Raw genomic sequence first — 24,867 nt, 5'->3', positions numbered from 1 at the left:
AAGGGCCATATGTATCAACAAACTCTTTTGCGATTCCTAAATAGCGATTTTTAAGGAATCGCTATTTAGGAATCGCAAAATGGTATGTATGTAGAAAATCGCTATTTTTTAGCGATTCCTTAATCTCGCAATTAAGGAATAATTTCCAATGCATTCCTATGGGCCAGGAGGCCCATAGGAATGATTGCGAAATAATTCTCAAATTGCGAATTCGCAATTTGCTAATCGCAATTTGAGAATTATTTCAAGGGTGCAGGGGTGTCTCAAAGACACCCTGCTGCACCCCTGAAATGTACATGGGTGTGCATATGGCGCACATACATGCCCTATGGGCATGAGTGTGCATCACATGCCACTTTAAAAAATGCCAAATTGTGCAATTTTTGAAGAATTCGCAAGTTACCATCAACTACAAGTTGGTGGTAATTTGCGAATTCTTAACCAAAATTCGCTAGCCAAAAATGCTACATACATAGCATTTAAGGAATCGCAAAATTGCGATTCCCTAAATGCTATGGCAAAATAAGGAATTGCACAACTTTGCAATTCCTTATTTTGGGAATATTTCATACATCCCAAAACATGCAAAAAGGCCGTTTGCGATTCGCAAAGGCCGAAATTCTGCGAATTTCGGCCTTTGCGATTCATAAAAGGCTTGATACATATGGCCCTATATATTTTAATGAGCTCTTGGGAAAATGTCCATAAATACTCATTCTGGAAACTATGCAATGGCTCATCCTCCGTTAGGAGTGTTGAACCTAGATGCTCTGTCACTGTGTCTTATTGATTTCTTTAGAAGCTCAGAAATTCCCATGGGGCTGATAAACTCATAATCCGAGGAGCCATGAATCATCCGTGGACCACTGTAGCACTGGAACTGTTCAGTGATGAGTGAAGCAGTTGCCATGACACCAGTCACTGCAAACCCTTCCTGGTTTTTAATGGGCCTTCTCTAATTGGCAGTGGTGCCTGCACCTAATGGCAATGAGAACCCAAATAAAAGCAATGCTCCTTTTTCAAACAATGATCCTTGGCAAATGAATATTGATAAACTTAGAACGTATTTATGAGTGCCTAGTGCGGGGGTGTTATTTCCACATCCCGCATTAATAATACCAGGGGGGAACAGCCATGACAACGCGGGGATTACCCCGCACTGCCATTACAACGCGGGGATTACAACGAAAGTCGTTACAACGACTTTCGCTGGATGGCGCTGTTGGATAGGGAATAGTATAATTTTCTATCCAACACCTTCCCTACTGTCAACGTGGGCTGGAGTTGGAATAGAAAATTAAACTATTCCACTATCCAGCGCCCTCCATCGAAAGTCGCTGTAACGACTTTCGTTGTAATCCCCGCGTTGTATTGGCATGCGGGGTAAAAGCCTGCGTTGTAATGCCATACAACCATACCAGGGGTCCTGTTAATTTGAAGGGTGCAGAATTAATGGTAACCACATATTGAACCATATCAATCATCTGAGAAGAAGGAACTACCTGGAGAATTAATTATTCTGGACCAAATTCCCCCTGTAACTCTTCATGCTACCCCATATATTCCCCTTGAAATTCTGGATACTTTCAGGAGCTGTACTCTCCAGGGCTAACAAAACAGGTCGCAGGTGTTCCCAAAGACCCTCTAATTCCTGATGGGGAATGTAACTTTGTTTTTAGCTCCTTCAGGAATTCTAGGACGCTCCTAATAAGGCCCCTTGCGATTTTGCTTTGCAGTTGTACAGATATTTCTTTTGCACCAATCCTCACTCCTCAGCTTATATATGTATTCAGGCCGAGTCCAGCGCCCGGCACGGTGGGCTAATTCCTATAGGGAATCGGCATTGAGGGACAGTATTTCTTCGACACACCACTTTCTATCCTCTTGTATCAGTTCAGTTCAGTTCATTAACTTTATTCAGATACCTTGGTACCCATAAAAGCACTATCTCTATCCTCTTGTATCAAAAATACAGAGCACTGTGCAACACACATATTTGTACCTGTATAAATATAACTTGGCAAGCGCACATTATTTTTTAATTGAAGAACATTTGCGTGTCTGCCTGCTTTTGCACACCTCCATTAAAGTTGGTATTATGTTTATTTTCTGGAAAAAACACTTATTTTCCAACTTACAGCTCAGTGGATGTTAGTGTAACTCCTTTAGTAGCAATGATTAAAAATATCCCTGCAAAACTGTTCTTAGTGTGCAAAACTTCCAGATTGATCAGAGACATGCCTGCTATGCTTTGCCACTCATATATTCAGCAGCAATTACAGTAGCAGAGAGTCCACCACATACAATTCTAAACATTGACAAATAACCAAGAGATAAACAACTCAAGGGCCAGCAGAAGAAAGGTATAAAAGTAGAAAATATTGCAAAAAAAATTAAAAGTGTACTAACCAGGTACAATTATGTGCAGGAGGAACTTCCCTGTACTTAGTAAGATCATAGGCAGTAGAATAGATACTTACATCATAAAGAGCATGCAGGAAGGAGAAGATGAGGCCATGGTCTTTGCTGGGGCTCAAATGGGAACCCAAAGCAGCCCTGGCCATTTTGTAGGACCAGCCCCCACGGGAGGGAAGGGGGAGTAGATTGGGGGAGGGGTGATGCAAGTGTGAAAAACTGCTGCTCTCGTTACTGTGGGTTGATATTGTAGCACCGCTGCAAAACCGGCCCCTAGTAACAAAAAAACACCCCCCACTGTTGCAAAACTGGTCCCCACCCTCTAGAACCCTGGGGAAATGCCCGATGCCTGCTACAGCCAGTCTGGCCCTGGTCTTCACTAGCTATGCACTGATGACGTGGGACCCCACCCCACACCAGATCCAGTAGACTCCCTCTATGCATGCGTGTGTGTATTTGTGAGCACAACCCTAGCGAGAAGCAGTGGAGCACTGAACAAGCAGATGATGCAGGATCCTTTACAATGAAGCTGAATGTACTTGTGTGTGGTTTATGCCGCAGAGATTCATTGCTTTCTGAAGACCCCATCTTCAGCTCCTTTCTGAATTACAAGAAGTTTGGGGCAGTTCTGATGTTGTTTGGGTTGTTCTAGATTCTAAGGGCCTCATTTACAACAAAATGACGCAGCGCGGCACCTCACGTCCTTTTGTTACGCAAAGCTGCATCATTTTAAAAGCACAGGGATGCGTCATATTTAACACACTATGACGCATCCTTGTGCTTTCCACCGCACTGGTGCAGAATTGTCTGCAAGGTGCCAATGCAGGCACCCTTGCACCATGGTGGAAGGGTGCCTGCGTCATGGGGATGATTGTTTTTATGCACAAAAACAATCATTGATGGTATTTTCACCATTCTGTCCATGCTGCAGAATGCAGAAAAAGAGGAAGAAACGAGGAGAAATAAAAGTATTTCTCCTCGTTGCGCCTCCTTATGCCTTCCCTGGGGAGGTGTAGGATTCTGACACATTTCCAGCTTTAAAAAATGTAAATCTGTGTATTAGCCAGAATCCATGGTTTTTGCTGGGTATGCCCCCAAGCAACACCCATGGCAAGGCCCTTTCATGCAAAGTGATGCATGAAAAAGGGCCGTATTCCCAAGGCCAGGAGTAGTCACGCAGGGTGACTTTGTGTGGCCTTGTAAATATGGGCAAGCACACTGCGCCGCAGGTGCGTCAAAAAAAGGGACATACTGGCGCTGCAAGGGGCTTTGTAAATAAGCCCCTAAGAATGTAGATGAGAAAGGCACATGTTTTGGTTTTCTCGGTCACTCTCTCCTTTGTCTAATTCCCCCTTCTTTCTTTCCCTCTTCTAAAAGTAGTTGGAAGACTCATCTCTTAAAGCATCACCAAATCACGCTTACATTAGGGTCAGGTGAAATTTAAAAGCAGGGGTTGGAGAAATTTTAACCTCACCCAGTTGAAAGCCAGAAACTTCACTCTTGTGGAAGTCAGATAAAAGTGCTTAACTTCACTCTACTTTGACCAAGGTGAAGTTAAACTTACCTGTGGCTACTGCTAAGCAGAATTTCCTTCCATAGGTTGTCCCATGTGTGTACCATCCAAAAACACATATTTGAACTGTGTTTGGTATAGCCACAGTCTGTTGCTTTTGCAGTGCTTATGAATTCTTGCATGAATTAAGAGTATTGTGCTTTCCTACCAACCTTTGTGAAAGCTTGTCTGATACTTTGTGGTGTGAGGTGTATCACATTGTTATCCTTGTCTAAGTTATGATAGAACTGAAGCCATCCTAGTTGTTCATTGTCACCTTGTAGTTGGTACTGACCCTGCTTCACTTGTTTTCTAGCTCCTCACTTTTCAGTTTTTCATCTAACAGTTCCCATAGTGGAGTTTTTCTGGGTTAGTTTGCCTCACACCACACCTCTTCTCCCTAAGTCTTCCTGTTGACTTCTATCACTGACCATAGTGTTTTGCTTCTACCACATTTTCCATATGCTGCAGAATTAATTCATGAATTGTGGGCATGAGCTACATAACCAACAGGGCACAAGTCCTAAAAAAAGAAGTGGGGGGAGACGCTGACGTCACAACAGGAAGTTACGTCATGAAAGGTGGCTTGCACTCAGTTGCAGTTTATAGTTATCGATCTCCCGGTAAAATAAGTGGAGGGACGCCGTCCAACCGCGTGGTACCCCGGCTCGAGCCCTGATAACCAACCCTCTGGTCTACAAGCATCCTGCAGAACCAGCTCCTTGATCTGTGCATGGAATGATATTTGATCTTCCACAGCTTTTTTATAGCTCAGCATTCATCACTTTTAATGCCTCTCGGCACTTCTGTGTGTCTGGCATGTAGACTGTTGTTTGCTCGTGCTGGTTTACCCTAATGACGGGTGTGTAGAAGGGGATGAGTTTTGTAACTTCCACTGAACACATGTGAGTGTGATCAGTGGGTGTTGGGTTTTGTCTGTAGTGCTCGTGTCAGTGTCACAGTGAGTAAGACACATGCTTTGGCTATTTCAATCTCAGTGTAATCTTTGTCCCAGTTTTTGCGTGTTCCCACTGCGTAAAGCAGGTATGTAGTCTGTGCAGTGCCGTCCCTAGAAACAAAAGCAGCCTTCTTGGCACAGATTTTTAAATCAGCACCACTGCTTTCCTTCTTTAGATCCATTCCCTATTTTCTTTCTTCATCCCTCTCTCTCTCTGGATTCGTTCCATCGCCCATTGGTCTCTTTCTTTCTGCTATTTTATCCTCACATCTGTTTCCACTTCACTCCTCTATGTCTATTTCTGCTCATGCCCCAGCTCTGCCTGCTACAGTCACTCTCCAGGGTGCTGACAAGAGTGACAGAGATACCAGTGGGCAGTGCCTAATTTGCGTCAGTGCCACCGGCACTTATGACAGTTTGCCACATGGTGGCGCTGTCTGTGTAATTTAGAGATGAGCAGAACAACAGTTGTTTCTTATTTAAATATACTTTAAAAACTAATAAAGCTTGCCATTCCAAGCCATTCTTATAGCTTTGGGGACCTGAAAAAGTCTGAATTGCCACACTTGAAGGAGTGTAATGGTTGATAGCTATGTAGGTTCTGCAGTGGCAGCGCTTGCAGGGGCAATGGTTGGTGCAAGCTACAGTGGCCTGGTGATGTGGACCATGGCACTTACTTGTTTACAAGTTAAGCACTGCCAGTGGCATATGTAGGACTTCGAAAGCTGGTGTCAAATGGCCCAGTTACCCCCCCCCCCCCACACACACACATACATACACACACACACTGCCTGGAAATATTCAGTGAGATAAATGGCCAGTCGGCCTTATTTCTTTGCTTTAGTGTCACTTCTGTCCCTGTCCCATTGATTGCGGAACAGGAGGAAGTGAATTTCATTGCCTTGATAAATAGGTAAAGGATTTGCAGAGATTCAAGGAACTGCCAATAGAAGGGATTGTCGTTGTGATTGTCAATAGTAAGTCTCAAGGACAAGCAAGCAGCAGTCAGCGGTAGAAGGAGAACAGATCAGAGAGATGTCCATATGAGTAGTTTTGTTTGGGTTAAGTGACGCTTCTGCAAATACTGTGTATAAAGATGGGATTTAAATATTCAACGTGGAGCCCTAAAATCATGAACAAACTTTCCAAGTATTATTGAAGCTGCTTCTTTGTATAGCACAATACTACCCCTGCTTGTGTATATGAGAGTGTGGGAGTGTAATATGTGTTTGTGTTAAATTGCTGATCTGGAGATAATTGAATATGTCAGATTAACTTTATCGAAGACACAGAGCGCGAAGCAAGATATACATAACATTGTTAACACAACAGTGTGTGTGTCTTCAGTTTTCTTCAGCTATCCCTTTATTGCTGGGTGACATGGTAAATGCTTCTGATTCAATCCTCTGGTGATAAGTTCTATAGCAAACCCCTCACCTGGTCACAGGCTGTAGCACCAGATCCCACGTTCTACATAAACAGCACACCAGCCTATGTGCACAGGCTGTGGGTGAAACGCGGTGCCTGTGCGCGTGTTGCATTTTCTGGTAAATCCAGCAAAACTGATGCTTTGACATGTAGACAAAATCTGCAAAACCAATGCCCTGGTGTTGGCGTGTGCTGCAGATCTGCCTCCTGCATCCCTGCACCTAGACTTCTGAATCTATCTATTGCACAGCACACCAAATCTTAACCTGCCATTACCTATACTGGTGCTACAGTTGTTGAAGTAAGCAACTCTTACCTGTGCACATGCAGCACTCTTGCTCTTCTGACCTATTAGCTAGAAAATCAGTCCCCTGACCCATGCTGCAGAACCTTCCTTTTGTTAATGCCCTAGTATGTGCAAACAATTTAAAACTACCTCCTACATTCCTAGAGATAAACAGCAGAGTCAATCCCTTGCCTTATGCACCCGCTGCATGGACAAAACCCTAACCTGTTGGTATGGTGCATGTGTTACAGAACTTCGGGCCGGCAGACATTTAATGCATTGACAGAAACCGCTGTCAAGGCAGTTTCTATCAATTCGTCACAACTTTGCCGTAAGGCTCCATCAAACATGACGAGCCATACGGCAAAGTTACTTATTTTTTTTCCAAATCAAAACCCAAAGTGGGATTATTAAAAAAAATATATACACAATGCCCCCCTCGCCAAAGACGTTTTCCCCCATTGTTAGGTGGTCATTTTGCAGTTTAACTTCCCCTTACCCACAGGGTTTTCCTTGTAGAGACAAACAGTGAAAAGTGACCTGTATGTCCGCCCATCTAAATTAGGTACAGAATACTCTTTCCACCAACATATACATCGGGCTTTTAGATACTAGTCTGCACATATGGAACAGAACCAACCACTAACCTGTGGATATGAGCTGCAGATTCAGTGCCTCCCCCCGTGTGAATGCCTCTCATGATGGCATGTGGTGCAGCATTAACCCCAGACCTAATACTTCTGTACTACAGTGTACTTTTTTACTTGAAGTTGCACTTCAAAGCAATTTTCTGGTAGTTGGAAAACTGTGCTCACATCTTGCAGCAATGTACAATTATAAGTGAAATATATTGTGTTGTTTGATTTTGTAGTTATCTACTTACTGCTTTGCAAACAGGGGCCGCATTATGAATAGGGTGCACTTTTCCTGTTTGAGTAATGCGCACCTTAAAACAGGTTCACCGGCGCAAACAGGGAAAGTGCACACTATTACATTGAATGCACTGCCCTCAGGGCAGCCACGAACTTGTGCTGCCACCAGGGCAGTGCGTTCACGTGCAAAACGGAGCAACTTTGAAGCACCCGCTCGGTGTTTTACTGTGCAGGTGGCACTTGCCTGTACTTTTAAGAGGGGAGAGTGATCCCTTTGCAGGTGGGTGCAGTAAGTGACAGCACCGGCTTGCAAGTGAATGTCTGGAAGGTTCATAGCACCCTCTTCGGGAAACAGCGTTTACAACGCTGTCGGTACAACGAGGCACCATTAAAACGCGGTCAATACAACAACCGTGTTGTTACCACACATACCATTACAACGCAAGTCATTACAACGACTTGCTGTAGAGGGCTTTAGGCCCTACTGTTGCACAGACTGGAGTTGGAATAGTAAATTATACTATTCCAAACTCCAGCGCCTCCTACAGCATGGAGCAACGTTCCAATCTAAATAAAGGAACGCCATCAGGTGGTAGAGCTCCCAGGGATAGGGGTGGTAGAGCTCTCAGAGAAGGGGCCACACAAGTGTCGGCGGCCCCTTCTGTAATACTAAAGTGTCACAGGTGCTCAAAGCGGGCGCTAACACCCGTTGCACCCCAGGGGTACTTCCGTAATACGGCCCCAGGTGTGCTGTAACTAGGGCTGTAGCCCACCAAGACCTGGAGGCAGTTCAGAAAACGGAAAACAATTAGGCCTTTCACTAAGTGAGATTTTCACACAGCATTAAATGTTTGTTCATATTCAAGTAACAGTGAATGGTAAGAAAGGAGAGCTGAGAAAACAACTGCGCATAGGCATGCCATGTATTATTAAGTTTAGTTAGGTGACTTCAAATAAATGGCATTTACTAAGAAACTTTCCTCATTCTTGAGTTCAGATCTTAATGAAAACGAAAGAATGAGCCAAGTGAAAGTCATCAACCTACAAAATATCTACTCTTTAAAGCTGACAAATTTTAATAAAAACGAGGCTCTATGGGACCTTATTTAATTGTGGAATATGATGGCAGACAATTTCCTAAGTAGGGTAGGAAAACAAAGCAGCAAACGTTTATTTTACCCTTGTGTGCATGCATGGCTAAATCCACTCTGCCTTATTAACAAACTCTTTTAAACAACTAATTTTATTAATAAAAGTTAACTCAGTTTATCCATATTTTTAAAAATATTGCATCATCATTCACAATTGAACCCCATTTTCACAGATAATGTTTCGGACTACAATCTCATCCACCTCCTTCCCTCCCAAAAACACACGTCCCCACTCGAAGTGGTTTGCTCTTTCTATCGCTAGGATTTTTAAGAGTCCCTCTGATGATATTGAGCTGGGGACTTTGACCAGCAACCACAGTCTGAAATCGTTCCTGCACCATTCCTTGCAAAGCTGTGAAAAATATAAAATTCAACATACCTTTTTAAACTAGGGCTTTAAGTGGGCCGGGTCCTGCCAATGCTCAGCACCAGCAGTTTTAAAAAGCAGGTGCCGAGACGGGTCTCTATCGGGCTCTCCATTTTTGCCCTCAGGGTGATTTGTTTTTTAACTATGCGGCAGTGCCACCCTTCACTGCCTTTGAGGTACCTTCAAAGATATAATTCTTTCACAGTCTCATCATTTCAGAACTGAAGCATTTTCAATATTCTAAACAGCGAAGCCATAGTTGTTGCTTATTTATCTTACACAACTAGCAACCATTGGCAAAGCCAATAGCCCTGACTTATTGTAGGTGTAATGGAAGTGGAAGTGAGCGATCTATAAAGCGGAGGCCACAAGCACAAGCTACTCCCCCCAGGGTCAACACCACGAGTGCGAGTGAGCGTCACAAGATGTTTGCAGCCATCGCTGAGTAGCCAAGGCTCTGTGAGACAACACAATACATCAGGGGCAGAATAGTGAGCAGTGGACTACCAGCGCAGGCAAAGAAGTCACGCAACCCCTCCCCCATGAAAGTTAAGAACGCGACGTAGTGCCAGGTAATCCCTGGCGAACACCACATGAGTGAGTGGGCGGCACAATTGGTGAGTTGTGAGCTGTTGGCAGAAGCCGCCGATTAGCCAAGGTTCGGCGAAGCAACACAGTACTACGAGGGCAGATTAGCATACTGATGATTTCCTGAGACCCTCCTGCGCATTTCAACTTTGATGTGCCCCTGCATGTACACCACCCCTGCTGGGAGATCCAATGCTGCAAACTCATCTAGGCAGAAACATCCCATGATGGCGACTATGACAGCCCTGGGGAGAAAAACTAAGACCTAGCTACTTTTGTATGATGCCCAGTGGAGCTACCTCGCTAGCTATGGGGGAGATTGACTTTGGGCTCCCTCCTTTGACTATTCACCTACCCAGCCGGACTCCCGCGTCTCTCCTGACCTCACCTTCCCCCAACACTCCCCCCTCTCCGCTTCTACTCTTTCCAGCTTTTGTCCTCTGCCCTCACAAGCCCTTGCCCTTTGTCCCCACCCTGTTTTTGTGTGAACCTCTTCCCTCGTCACCTGAGACTGAACTATTTTGTCTGATGCCTGATGGAGCTACTTGGTTTAGCTATAGGGGAGATGGGCCGTGGATTCCCTCCTTGGTCATCACCTACCCAGTCGGTCTTTAGACAGACTTCTTTTCGTCTCTCCCTATTGTCTTGTCCCTAGATCCTATCCCCTCTCCCACGGATCTCTCCCCTTGCCTGCTACTCTGCCTACTCCCCTGTCCTTTGTGCCCTTTGACTAAGCACTCCTTCTCCCCTTGTTGGGGAAAGATCCAATATTTATACTCTGGAGTCTCAGTGAACCCGCTGAGTGAGTCCACTGCACCAAGGGAGCCACTCACAGCTGAGGTATGGTATGGCACCCTTTGCCAAAGCACTCCCTCTCCCCTTGTTGGGGAAGGATCCAGTTTGCAGGCCTTGGAGTCTCAGAGACCCCTCTGAGAGAGTCCACTGCACAAAGGGAGCCTCTCACAACAGAGATAGGGAAGTGATACCACTTCCCCTGGGATCACAGCTTACTGGACTTTGGACGTTTGCCTTGACTCGTCTACCGGTTTGTCTCCCCGTCACCCTTCCCCTCCTCTTCCCCTGCTGTGTCTCTCACCCTACCCTCCTCTTTCCCGCCTTCATTATATGTCTACTTCCCCTGCTCCAACCCCCCCACTGAATCTCTCACCTTGCCTGCTTTTCCCCTTACGTATTTGTGCTTATTGTTTTTCTCGACCTTACAAGTAACTATGTGGCCATGCTCTACGAACTATGTAACCTTTGTAATGATGTAACCTGTAACAATGATTTGATGCTCATGTAAAGCGCTCTGATACCTCCGGGTCTAGCCAGCGCTATATAAAACTTTTGAAATAAAATAAATAAATATACATCTGTATGCAAGGACATAAGCAGCACAATACCAGTCGGGTGGCACACTAAGCTAAGCACAGATTTTTAGCTTGTGTATTTTTAAGCCACGTCCTTAATTAAATCGTCCACGCCCCTTTGAGAGACCCTCTCATTTTTCCATTCCACTTAAAGCCCTAGAAATAACTTTAATGACAACCACCGTATTAGGACTTGCAATTGCTTTCTAGCAAATGAAGCACTTTTATTCACGTTTCACACAGTGTCAAATGTATTTTGTGGGTCGTGTTATATATAAAGGCAGTGTTTCCTAATCACCTTCATCTGTTTCTCTAAAGGGCCAATAATGTTGTTTTATCTCTTTCCAGAAGAGGTATGGCAGTGTTTCTGTATGCAAATTTTTACAAGCTCTTGGGTGTTTGGTAATCATAATTTGTCTGCAATATGAGTCTAATCCCTGGTGACTAGATATGAAATTGGCAGGGCTGGATGCCTCAGAAAATGATGAGCCGTGAAATTATGGCTGTGGCTTGTCTATTTAGACACAGATGTGGTTTTCACTGTACTGTTTCAGCAGATGTGCTGCCACGTGAAGACAGAGGCCAAGACCGTGAGATTGTGCTTGCTTCTAGCCTACATAATTACATAATCATTTGTAGGAAAAGACTTCTGAGAGTGGTTTAAAACCACAAGCTGCAGAATGCAGCGGGGTGCTTTAAGATGGTTAATGGTAATAAGCGCTGACAAAACCAATAGGTCACAACTTTAAAACACGATTGTTGAGCTATTTTTCTTGCCAGAGCTTATTTGCAGAAAAAAGCGCCCAGAGTGGACACCAGTGTCCTGACGCATGCATATATGTGTGTGCATGTACCTATGACAATTTGCAACACACAAAATGGTGGAAGGAATGCTTGAGTAAATTTCAACCATTGGTGATCACTCGGGTTGCATTCAAGCCCATTACTGACACGCTGGACTGAGACCCGCCTTATGCTAACTAGTCTTGGTCGTACTCCAATAGGAATAGTTCGGCCCAAATTGCCAGGTCTCCTTCAAACTGGATCATAAACTACCCCAGACCAGGTACGGTCACTTGGGTCCCATCAATGAGATGTAGCTTGTGTCCAATGGCACAATGTGCACAAGACGGGAATACCCGTCTGTCACTGAAAATGGAAGGGGGATTAGAGGGGCGGGACAAACACAAGAGAAAAGTCAACTGATGAGCAGTGAACATATATAAAGCAAAACCAAAGGGGATGATGGACGTAGTGTTGAACATTGCAAGCACTCATCCCCAGTCAACTGATCTGGGTTTAATCCATCATCATTCTTTAGCTCACTCCGCCACCCCAGTTCAGACATGACCATATGCAAATCAGTCTGACCCTGTGCCTCATAAGAACAGTCCAGGCCTGCCCAAACTGCCAAGCCATGTCTTCCCTGGCCCGGAGACAAGAATCCTGGGACCAGTTTCTATTGTGATCATATATAGACAAGCAAGCTGCCAGGCCCCCATTTGGAGAGTGTGGGCATGGGCAACAGTGGCGGCTTGTCCGCAACCAGAGTGGATGATGTCTGTCTCTGATGCCACAGGATTCTTCCTTCTATAGCAATGCAAAGTGTTCCGAGTACAGCCCTTTCTGCACTTGACTCTCAGTGGTAGTGATGGTGAGCAGTCGCAGGCTCAAGGAAGTAGTGTTGAGGTGCTCGAACTTAGAAGCCAACAATCATATAACGACTTAAATAAATGTCCAGCCCCATGCTTATTTTTATAGAAAGAAAACTTTAATACACAATACAATTTAATGATTCACATTACTTAAACAGGAGGCACGTTATTGTCTCTGGCTCCTATCTAGACAGTGCTGTGCCTACCCCACTTTCTCCCTCTGGGCCAGACAATACTAAGAAGGTGTCGCCTCTTCTGACTGGTCATGACTTCACCAAATGCAGTGCTGCATGGGCCTGAAACCAGCGGGTAGTTGTGGACCCCTACAGGCTGGTTACCCCAGGCATTTCTGGCCATGCAAAGCCCAATCACAACACTAAACGGTTGTGATAAGGCACAGTCCAGTCAGAAGGTTTTGGCAGGAGCAGCCTTGCACTGGCAGATCAGAACTGAAGCAGGTATAGGCCAAACTTTGACACATATTCATAGCCCAACTGACCCGCAGCAATTGGGGTAGCTGGTTCTCAGTTCCTGCCAAGAGCTAGTGCAGAAAGACTACAGGGCCACTGACACTTCATAACAGCAGATCAGCCCCCTCAGTGTTCTCTTTTGGGTGTCCCACATACACCTGAAACATAAAAGACTTCACTCTTCCTGGACAGACACTCCTCCTGCAGGGTTGGCAAGTTCTTTCCCTCTCACAGCAGACTTCTAGGCAATTTCAAACAGGAACACAGTTCTTCCAAGAAGAGACCAAGACCCAGGCATTGTTGCCTCACTTCTGGGAACTGGCTGTCAGGATGACACCAGCCCTGGTTTCAAAGCAGTCATCGGAGTACTATGTGAAGCTCTCTCTTACTTAGCAATTGAGGACTGGAATACCCAAGTGGACAAATAGGGAAGTGGGGTCCCACTTCTATATACCAAAACCAGACAGGGGAAATGTAGGCCCTGTCTGAATCTGTAGAACTCATTTGAGGTGGCTCTCCTTTCAGCATCTCTTTACAGTCTACTCCCCAGGCACATCCTATGTGTAGTGTAATGCTCCCCGTGAAGAGGTGTGACTTTTCTGTACCTGGTTGTCATCAGTCAACCTGAAGAAGTAATCATAGAAAGACAGGCCCCACCACAATCTTTCCTCACCTTGTACACCAGAGTTTGCAGCCCATCCCTCTACTACCATCCACCAAATATCAGTGTCCAGGAATACTAATTAGTAGCTCCTAGCTAACCAAAAGACATAATTGAATTTCTAAAGAAGCCCTGTCTCAACCTCCCCTCACGTCTGTGACCAGATCTTCTCATTCCAGCTTCAGGAATGTGAGCAATACACTTTCACTGTCTGGAAAAAGCCACGCTCACCTTCAGCTTGTGCAAAAGCCATGCCAGTGGTACCCAAAATGGATTCCACAGGCCTCCATTGCTATGACTCACCCATGCACACCTTGCATGTACCACACAGGCTTCACACATAAAAATGCACAACATGCACTAGAGATGTTAGCACTAAGGGCTGGATACGAGCATAGAAGCAGGGTAGTAGCCCTCCACTCTAGTGACACAAATCAAAATGTATGGTCACAACTATGGATTCAAAAGACGTCATGCTGACTCCACCACTCCAAGTGCTGAACCTATGACAGGGCCAGTAACACACAGTCTGGCAATGAACACATGTGGCATGCCCCTCCAGGTCACAGGACAAGTTCCAGACCACACACATATCAAGGGAAAGGCAGTGGCCTTTACACATTTGCTAGGATAGCATGATTCCAAAACAATAGAGGAAGTGAAGAGGTATTGACAGAATCACCCTCCAATTCGATATGCATAAACAAAGAGATTCTATCAATGTGTGGTGATTTAAATTTTTATATTTATTTTTGTGGGTGATGAAAAAAATGTAACTCTCTCTTCGGGTGGTAAAGATGAGAGCACAATGTGCTTGTTAAAATACCCCTCACACACTAAAAAAATCCTTTAGTGTCATGCTTCATCATTGGGGTCTTCCCGTCCCTCTACGTGGCGGGGCGTGCTACGACCTGACGAACTACGCGGGAGCACTTGTAAGGTGACAAAGGCTATGTGACAGTGCAAGGTGAGTGGTGTCAGTGAAGTGTAGGGACCTATTAATGTGTGGGAATTAAAAAGCTAAAAATCCTCTGGCTAGTGGAAAAAAACAATTTATTCACTTCCCTAGCTGGGGACGTTAAGAAGGGGGTTTTGAGGTAGAGCAATTAGCTGCTACCTGGTCTACATGTTTCATAAGCAGTCCCCTACTGCTTACTCATCAGGACCTTCTAATGGCCCCTACTAGAAAAATGCTCAGTTTCTAAGTATGATATGCCTATAGTCCTAAAAACTAGCAGTAAAAATCCACTGGTAGTTTTAGCTTCAGGGCATGAGCTGGCCCAAGGGAAGCAAGATAAAATTTATCAAAAAAGATGACCTAAATGTGGTCTCTGTAAAGAAAATGGGAAAAAAAGGAGAAGAGAGAAAAGCACAAATGTATACAATTATAACTGTAATTTGTCTTTAGGCACAACTTATTATTAGCGCCACAAGTCCCACTTATCATTCATATTAGCCCGACTGATAAAGAATATACTTAAGACTTTATGGACAGAGAGATGGTTCAATCTGCCATCCCCTGAATGTTCGTTATTTCTGCCCGAACATTGTGTAGCCCCATGAAATTAGGGCTGGTTTCATCTCAACACACGCACACTCATAATTCGATGCACACATAGGCACCACACAGGGATAAAAACGAGGGACCCGATTCTTGCGTATTTCAATTCCAGTAATAGTATTAGAAACAATCATTAAAATCCCCATTGGGCACACCCAGATTTATGATAGATTACGATACATACTGCTGTGGCGCATGTTGTATGCCCCATGAGCTGACAGTTGGTAGGTTATTCACCGCGGTAATCTGTAAGAGAGAAACCACGCCCTTAGCGTCAAAAAACACATACATCATTGCCCCTGTCTCGTAGGCCAAGTGTTTAAAGACCTTGGTCAAAGTCTATTACTCACAATGTCCGCATAAGTACACTGCCTTACTCCTACCCGTACTGCCGCTCTGAAGAGTAATCGCGTCTAGGGTTGAGTAATCATTTAAGCTCTACTAAGCGCCGTGGTCGCGTTGGATGTCTGCTGGCAAGACTAGCGCGCTAACCTAAGATGGCCGCCGTAGATGGAACGAAGGGTGGTGCTTTTACCGGAAGTCTTTCTTCCGTGTCTACTTCGTTGCCAAGAAACATCAGCCCAAACATTCTTAATATATACGTTCTTAATATATACGTTCGTTCGTCCTTGTTGTTTATTATCTTTCCCGGACAGCTGATTCTGTGTCTGAAGTGACTCACACTCGATCCAATATAAAAATACAACGGGCTGTTATGGAGGCTGAGTTGTCACTGTGGGGGGTTCGAGAGGCTTATGCCCAGATTATGTGTCAGAATCACTGAATAATTCTAACGGTGTCTAAAATGTAAAGTCTGTCATTAGCGGACTTTGTCAGGGGCTGAGTAATACTATAAATATATAAAAAATTATATTTATAAAAAAGGGGTGAGTTTCTCAGGTACTGCGGACTCGTGTATTAGGATAGATGAGCTTAGCAGCAGTATAACAAATATGCAAAATATTCGTTTGACTTTATAGTTTCATTGGGGATGGTATGATAAATCAACAACAGATGTTTACCCATAGCTGGGCTCTTGAGGGTGGACCGAGTTTATGTTAATAGCCCACGGGGAAGGGAGTGCCTATCAATGGAGAGTGGGTGTACATGATCTACAGCTGACCCCACGGTATTTCATCGTTTAACCCATGCTTATTAGACTGGACACGAAAAACCCATCTTTGTTCTTTCTCCAGTAGATGTTTCTCGTTGTCAATCTGTTCAATCACCGTCCAGGCTATGTCCTCAGGTTTGTGCCCACTTTCCAGGAAGTGGTTGGTTAGTTTTGTACTTGACTTCTTGCATTTGATTGTACTTTTGTGCTCACCTATTCTTATCTTTACAGCCCTGCTTGTCATGCCAATGTACTCAAGATTGCAGGGGCAGGTGATTAGATAGACTACATTGGAACTGTTGCAGTTGCTGAAGCTTCTCTGCTCCCATGTTGTCCCATTGTTGAAAGTTAGTGTTTTGCTCTTTTTGGTGAGGCAGCATATGACAAGGAGTGCACAAGGTTACTACAAGACAAAAGAAATTATGAGATCCTACTGACAAACCCCACGGAGAGAATAACAATCAAAATCAAAACGATGGTAGAAGAGGCACTGTCCCATAATTGGATCACCAATAAAGAAGGGGAGTTTCTATGTCAGAAGAACCCGAGAACCCCTTACTTGTACATCTTACCGAAGATTCACAAGGACCAAGAGAGCCCCCCGGTTAGACCTATCGTATCGGGGATCAGGTCGGTCCTTGAACCAGTCTCTAGATTTGCAGACGCATTTCTAAGACCCATGATACAAAGGACATCGACCTATCTTAGAGACACTAAGGATGTGCTGAATCTACTCAAGGAGGTGTCATTTGATCCGAACACACATCTGTTAATCAGCTGTGATGTAGAGAGTCTGTACACCAGTTTGCCACACAATGAAACCCTGGCAATAATCGAAGATGTTCTCTTCGCAGACGACTGGGAGTACCAAACCCCACGAAATGTAGTGATGGAGTGCTGCTCGTTGGCACTAAAGGAGAACTTTTTTGAACACAACGGTACCCTATACCTTCAAAAACATGGGACCAGCATGGGAAGCACATTTGCTCCAAGCATAGCTGGTCTCTATGTTCACCATCTTGAGGAAACAAGGATATTGAGTACTAACAACCCATTCCGAAAAAACATCTTGACCTGGAAGAGGTACATCGATGATATCCTGATCATCTGGGATGGAGATGATAAGACCGCTCAGCAGTTCCTTACGTGGCTCAACTACCAAGACGAGTTCCTGAAATTCACCAGTGTCACCACCAATAACAATCTGGTATTTCTTGATCTGAACATTTTTCCCAAAAATGGCAGATTGATGACAACAACACACTTTAAAAGCACTTCAAAGAACTGTCTTTTGATGTACCAAAGCTTCCATCCCAGACATCTGAGGGACAATCTACCCTACGGCCAGTTCCTGCGACTTCGCAGGAATTGTACCGAAATTGCTAATTTCAAATCACAGTCCAATGATTTACGGAAGAAGCTACAAACGAGGAACTACCCTCAAAGGATCATTGATCAAGCGTACAAAAGAGCCAGGAACAACTGCAGAGAGAGCCTCCTTGAAGAGAAAGTGAAAAAAGTGGAAGTGCAGAGACCCATATGTGTCACCACGTATAACACGAGCTCGGATCAAGTAACCAAGATCATCAATAAGAATTGGAAGATTCTCAATAGCGGAGGTCTTGAAATTCCGAAACCCATGTTTTCACACAAAAGAGCACAGAGTGTGAGAGATATACTGGTACACACCAGACCCAAGGAAAACAAGGTTAATACCCAAGGTAACTCCAGTTTTGTACAAGGACACTATCCATGCGGTGGATGCAAGGAATGCTGCCTCACCAAAAAGAGCAAAACACTAACTTTCAACAATGGGACAACATGGGAGCAGAGAAGCTTCAGCAACTGCAACAGTTCCAATGTAGTCTATCTAATCACCTGCCCCTGCAATCTTGAGTACATTGGCAGGACAAGCAGGGCTGTAAAGATAAGAATAGGTGAGCACAAAAGTACAATCAAATGCAAGAAGTCAAGTACAAAACTAACCAACCACTTCCTGGAAAGTGGGCACAAACCTGAGGACATAGCCTGGACGGTGATTGAACAGATTGACAACGAGAAACATCTACTGGAGAAAGAACAAAGATGGGTTTTTCGTGTCCAGTCTAATAAGCATGGGTTAAACGATGAAATACCGTGGGGTCAGCTGTAGATCATGTACACCCACTCTCCATTGATAGGCACTCCCTTCCCCGTGGGCTATTAACATAAACTCGGTCCACCCTCAAGAGCCCAGCTATGGGTAAACATCTGTTGTTGATTTATCATACCATCCCCAATGAAACTATAAAGTCAAACGAATATTTTGCATATTTGTTATACTGCTGCTAAGCTCATCTATCCTAATACACGAGTCCGCAGTACCTGAGAAACTCACCCCTTTTTTATAAATATAATTTTTTATATATTTATAGTATTACTAAGCCCCTGACAAAGTCCGCTAATGACAGACTTTACATTTTAGACACCGTTAGAATTATTCAGTGATTCTGACACATATTCTGGGCATAAGCCTCTCGAACCCCCCACAGTGACAACTCAGCCTCCATAACAGCCCGTTGTATTTTTATATTGGATCGAGTGTGAGTCACTTCAGACACAGAATCAGCTGTCCGGGAAAGATAATAAACAACAAGGACGAACGAACGTATATATTAAGAACGTATATATTAAGAATGTTTGGGCTGATGTTTCTTGGCAACGAAGTAGACACGGAAGAAAGACTTCCGGTAAAAGCACCACCCTTCGTTCCATCTACGGCGGCCATCTTAGGTTAGCGCGCTAGTCTTGCCAGCAGACATCCAACGCGACCACGGCGCTTAGTAGAGCTTAAATGATTACTCAACCCTAGACGCGATTACTCTTCAGAGCGGCAGTACGGGTAGGAGTAAGGCAGTGTACTTATGCGGACATTGTGAGTAATAGACTTTGACCAAGGTCTTTAAACACTTGGCCTACGAGACAGGGGCAATGATGTATGTGTTTTTTGACGCTAAGGGCGTGGTTTCTCTCTTACAGATTACCGCGGTGAATAACCTACCAACTGTCAGCTCATGGGGCATACAACATGCGCCACAGCAGTATGTATCGTAATCTATCATAAATCTGGGTGTGCCCAATGGGGATTTTAATGATTGTTTCTAATACTATTACTGGAATTGAAATACGCAAGAATCGGGTCCCTCGTTTTTATCCCTGTGTGGTGCCTATGTGTGCATCGAGTTATGAGTGTGCGTGTGTTGAGATGAAACCAGCCCTAATTTCATGGGGCTACACAATGTTCGGGCAGAAATAACGAACATTCAGGGGATGGCAGATTGAACCATCTCTCTGTCCATAAAGTCTTAAGTATATTCTTTATCAGTCGGGCTAATATGAATGATAAGTGGGACTTGTGGCGCTAATAATAAGTTGTGCCTAAAGACAAATTACAGTTATAATTGTATAAATTTGTGCTTTTCTCTCTTCCCCTTTTTTTCCCATTTTCTTTACAGAGACCACATTTAGGTCATCTTTTTTGATAAATTTTATCTTGCTTCCCTTGGGCCAGCTCATGCCCTGAAGCTAAAACTACCAGTGGATTTTTACTGCTAGTTTTTAGGACTATAGGCATATCATACTTAGAAACTGAGCATTTTTCTAGTAGGGGCCATTAGAAGGTCCTGATGAGTAAGCAGTAGGGGACTGCTTACGAAACATGTAGACCAGGTAGCAGCTAATTGCTCTACCTCAAAACCCCCTTCTTAACGTCCCCAGCTAGGGAAGTGAATAAATTGTTTTTTTCCACTAGCCAGAGGATTTTTAGCTTTTTAATTCCCACACATTAATAGGTCCCTACACTTCACTGACACCACTCACCTTGCACTGTCACATAGCCTTTGTCACCTTACAAGTGCTCCCGCGTAGTTCGTCAGGTCGTAGCACGCCCCGCCCCGTAGAGGGACGGGAAGACCCCAATGATGAAGCATGACACTAAAGGATTTTTTTAGTGTGTGAGGGGTATTTTAACAAGCACATTGTGCTCTCATCTTTACCACCCGAAGAGAGAGTTAAATTTTTTTCATCACCACAAAAATAAATATAAAAATTTAAATCACCACACATTGATAGAATCTCTTTGTTTAGGATAGCATGATGCCAGGAACAAAATAGGACACCAGGTAAATACATTTGGGCACTAAGGGCAAGGACTGTACATTATGCAGGGGATCTTTGTGTCCTAAAAAAGCCAAAACCCAATACTGATATTACCCATATTGATATTCCTCACAACTGACAAAATAGAAGTAAACTTGCTATCCGAGTAAATCAAGCAGATGCTAGAATTTGCACTATTGGAGATAAATCCACTAAAGATAAACTATCTTTTAGAAAGGCGCTGAAAACCTGGCTCTTTTTCAATTAACACAATTTGCACACCACTCCGGCAACCTTTCTTGACCCACCTGTCTGTAGCGCCAAGACGCCCCAGGGCATTCGTGCACTTTACAAATGCACTAATTAATCAATCAATCAATATGTCACTAAAATTGATACAAATGATGACAGAAATAACAGAACTGGCAAACAGAAATAGCAGAGGAAATGTCAAATTTTAGGGAGGCTGTGAGAAGGATGTTGAGAGTTCCCTGAAAAATTGATCCCATCTAATAGAAAGCTTACGTTTGCTAAATCTTTTAAAATGGTTAGGACACATCAAATTCCCTCTCATCCTATCAAATGGGAAAAAAGTCCAAGAGCAAAAAATCTTTCACTCTCTGTAATTTCAGCACAGTTTTATGATTCTAGACAGAGCTAAAGCAACCAAAATCCTGAGAAGGCCGGATCATATCATGTTGAGGAAATCCTTCCGAGACCGTAAATGAGACAGCTCAGAAGGTTATTTCAAATTGTGTGTCACATATAGAAGCACAATACATAGCTTTATAGATCCAGGACATCTGCAGAAATCCTATATGATGGTGGAGACAATGAAATGATTGCCTGGAACTGTAGTCTTAAGGGGCAGGATCAGATATATATAATGATGTTTGATCTTCAATTTCATGGTTAAATGCACCAAATCTGAAATATTTCTGATTTAAAATGTTACTGAGATATATTTCAAATTTTTACAGACGTACCTGTTTGTTATGGTAATTTAGGAGAGAGAAGTATTACTACTGTAATTGCAAACATGATTAGAGTATGGTATGTACACTCGTGGTTGTACTGATCTTAAGTGATGCCATGTGGTATGCTCATAGTTAAATTCTCTAGGGAGCTGTTGATGGGAAGGAGGGAGTGCTATGTTTCAGTTCTATGTATATTGAACCTCTGCCCTTGTATTAATGGAGGTTGGTGCGGGTGGGCAGCTTTGGGTGGGATGTTGTGATTGTTCATTCCCTGGGTTGACTTCTTACACTGAGATTGTTCTCTGAAGGTGTAGTACTTCAAACCAGAGCCCACCCTCGCGTTTCCTTTTTATCTTCTCCTTCCTATTTTCATCCCACTTTTTTCATGACTATGTAATCTTTTCTATTTATAGAGTGTGCAGAGCATACTAGAAATTATGCTATCAGTACTTGTGAATGTGTTGGCTATTCAGTTTCTTATAGGCAAATCTCAACTTTGCATTTCATTTGACAATGGATGAATTGTGCTTCATATCCCTAAATGTTAAGGGCCTTAATAATCCAGTTAAAAAAAGAAAGTTACTACATGACTGTATAAAAACAGAAGGGCAGTATAATACTACTGCAAGAAACAAGAATCGGGTAAAGAGAAATACAAAGTCTGAAAGTGGGTTGGGTGAGTGATGTTATTGGATCTGAGGCTGTTGCTAAAAAACATAAGAACGAAGTGATATTGCCATCTAGGTACCCACACATTTCTTTGGTGGATTGTGATGATGATGTGAAAGGCAGATGTGTGACAAGTCACTTTTGAAAGGGGATTGAGGCTATTTAGTCTTTAAATTGTTGTGGTCCTACTACTAACTCTACCATCTTCCAGCAAGAGGCAGAATGAAAAATTGTTATTGGTTCCTGCAGATTACAAAATGTTGACTCCATATAGACTTCATAAATTAGGAATATTGCACTGTTGGTGGTATTGTTCTCATTGTAATGATTTTTTAGGCACCCTGTTGTGTATGATGTATGATTGTGTGATGACTTCTCCCTTTAAGGAAACGTTTAAAAATGAGATCTCCAAAACATCCAATCAGGATACTGTAATATACTCAGACTAGTCTTGCCCAAGCCCCTCTGCAGAGACTCCTAAGCTCTCATAAAAGAAATATGTACGCTCGGCTTCCTAGTGGCATTCGTGTCAAACTCGATCCTTGCATGTGGAAAGAGACAGAGAATCTCTCTACATTCTCGGCGGTCTTGGATATGGTGTGCTAACAAATGTGATCTTATCACTGTCATATAGTCTTTATTCCATTACATAATCATAAAAGACATTTACATTTTTAAAACAATAACCATAAAAGCATTGACATTCCTCCATATAAAAGACAAGATCTCCATAGAATGATCCAAAGTTACATATTCCGTACATAATATTTCATGTCAAGAACTTACACTGCACCAAATTGAACTCAACACTGGATTTATATCCCAAATTATCAAAACCACCTTGAAGTAAGGTTGACCTCTGGCCTTCTAATGTATCCCAAGTCTTCACCTGATGGTAAAGTTCTCTTCTTTCCACACCAGTATAGATTGAAGTTGTAACTGAACTAATGGATGTAATTTAGGAGTCGCTGCTGCAACCCCTGGCATACCCCTTGTAATCCCTGGGACTGCCTTTGCTACCCCTAGTGTCAGTAGTGGCAGGAAAAGAAGCAGCTCGTCCTTATGGACGTCAGTGGGGGTTTCACTTACTTTGTTTTTGTCATTTTTTTATTATACTAATAGTGAATAATATTAGACTATTCACTATTAGTTTAATTTAAAAAAATTGAGTAAAAGTAGCTGAAATATGACTTTCCCTGGCAGCTGAGGTAAGTAAAAAATGCTTTTAAACGTATGTATGTTGTTTGCGTGCTTACAGTTTTGAGTGTGTTTATGTAAGAGAGAGTGTGTGTTTGTGTGTGTGTGAATGCGCGTGCATTTATAAGCATATGTATGTGAGTGAAAGTGAAAGTGAAGGTCAAAGGACACGTGAAGTCACTTCCGCTGCCCTTGGCATTTTGGTGAATTGATGTCCATGACTGAACTGTCTACGGTATTAAATAATCTAGTTAACTTTCCCTTCAATCTCTGTCTTTTCTATAGTTTCTTTTCTCTTTTTTCTTCTTTCTGCTCTCCTCTTAGAGCTGAGAAAGTTTATACATTATATTATGGAAGTGGTGCTGCCACGTAGGTGTGTGGACTGGAACTCTGCCTCTTTGATACCTAAAGTATATTAATTCTCTTCTTCTATTATGTTTCCAATTTTACCACGCAGTCTATATACAATTTTTAAACTTTGTTGGTACTAACACGGATATGTACTATATTAACAGTATATTTGTATGTGTTTTTTTCTGCAATAAACCTGCTCTATAGCTTTTAAAAATACAGCTGGCGTTTCATGTTGGAAAAAGGGAGAAAGAACACTGGGAGGTTCAGACTAAGCTCATTTGCATGCAGGATATTAGAAATGTAAGGTAAATAAATACATAAATACACGTAAGGGGGACATGAACAATCTTGTCCATGTCAGGGAACGGTAAGTCATACTGAGCACAGTGCTTGCAAACCTCAGCTATCAGTTACAGGACAATGTTCCACAATTATCCTTACATCCATAAAGCGCGCTTTAAAAATAATAACACTAAATCAAAACACGGCGAGCGTGGACAGATATAGAACAAGCAAATGTAATTACACTGGAAAGGTGCCTGGATGCCTGGCTTGGTTTACTGAGTCAAGTGGCAGGTGAGAACGATTGGCTGGGTACTGGGCCATTAGATCCCTAATGGAAGGGTGCCTGCTCTGGTAATTGCATGCCTGGGCACTCTGTTTCCGTAGCAGGAGAAAATGGCGCCCGTCCATTGAGAAATAAATATAGTAGAAGCAAGCGATGGCTGAGGGAGCTTCCATTGTGAAGGACGACAAATCCCAGACTCTGCCAGTGACGGGCTGCTTTCTTTTCTTTTCATACTGGGGCCACATCCAGAGTTTAAAACATCTTCCGGTTTGAAATCAGGTGTGCTGTATGGGCATCTTTAAATGCCACAGTGTTTTGTGTCTGGTTCTTCGGGAAGGATTTTGGTGCTTACTTTTGAATCTTTTTTTCACAAAGGAATGTAACAATGATATAATTTTTATAGCTGGTTATATTTTATAGTATTATGTGCCCCCCCCCCCACCCCGAAATGAGTTGGAGACAGTATTTTGAATATAAACTGATTTACTGCTAGAATGAATCCAATTAAATGTTTCTT

The sequence above is a fragment of the Lissotriton helveticus genome, chromosome 4_1 (assembly GCF_964261635.1).
Source record: "Lissotriton helveticus chromosome 4_1, aLisHel1.1, whole genome shotgun sequence".
Classification (NCBI taxonomy): domain Eukaryota; kingdom Metazoa; phylum Chordata; class Amphibia; order Caudata; family Salamandridae; genus Lissotriton; species Lissotriton helveticus.
This window is presented reverse-complemented; position numbering follows the sequence as displayed.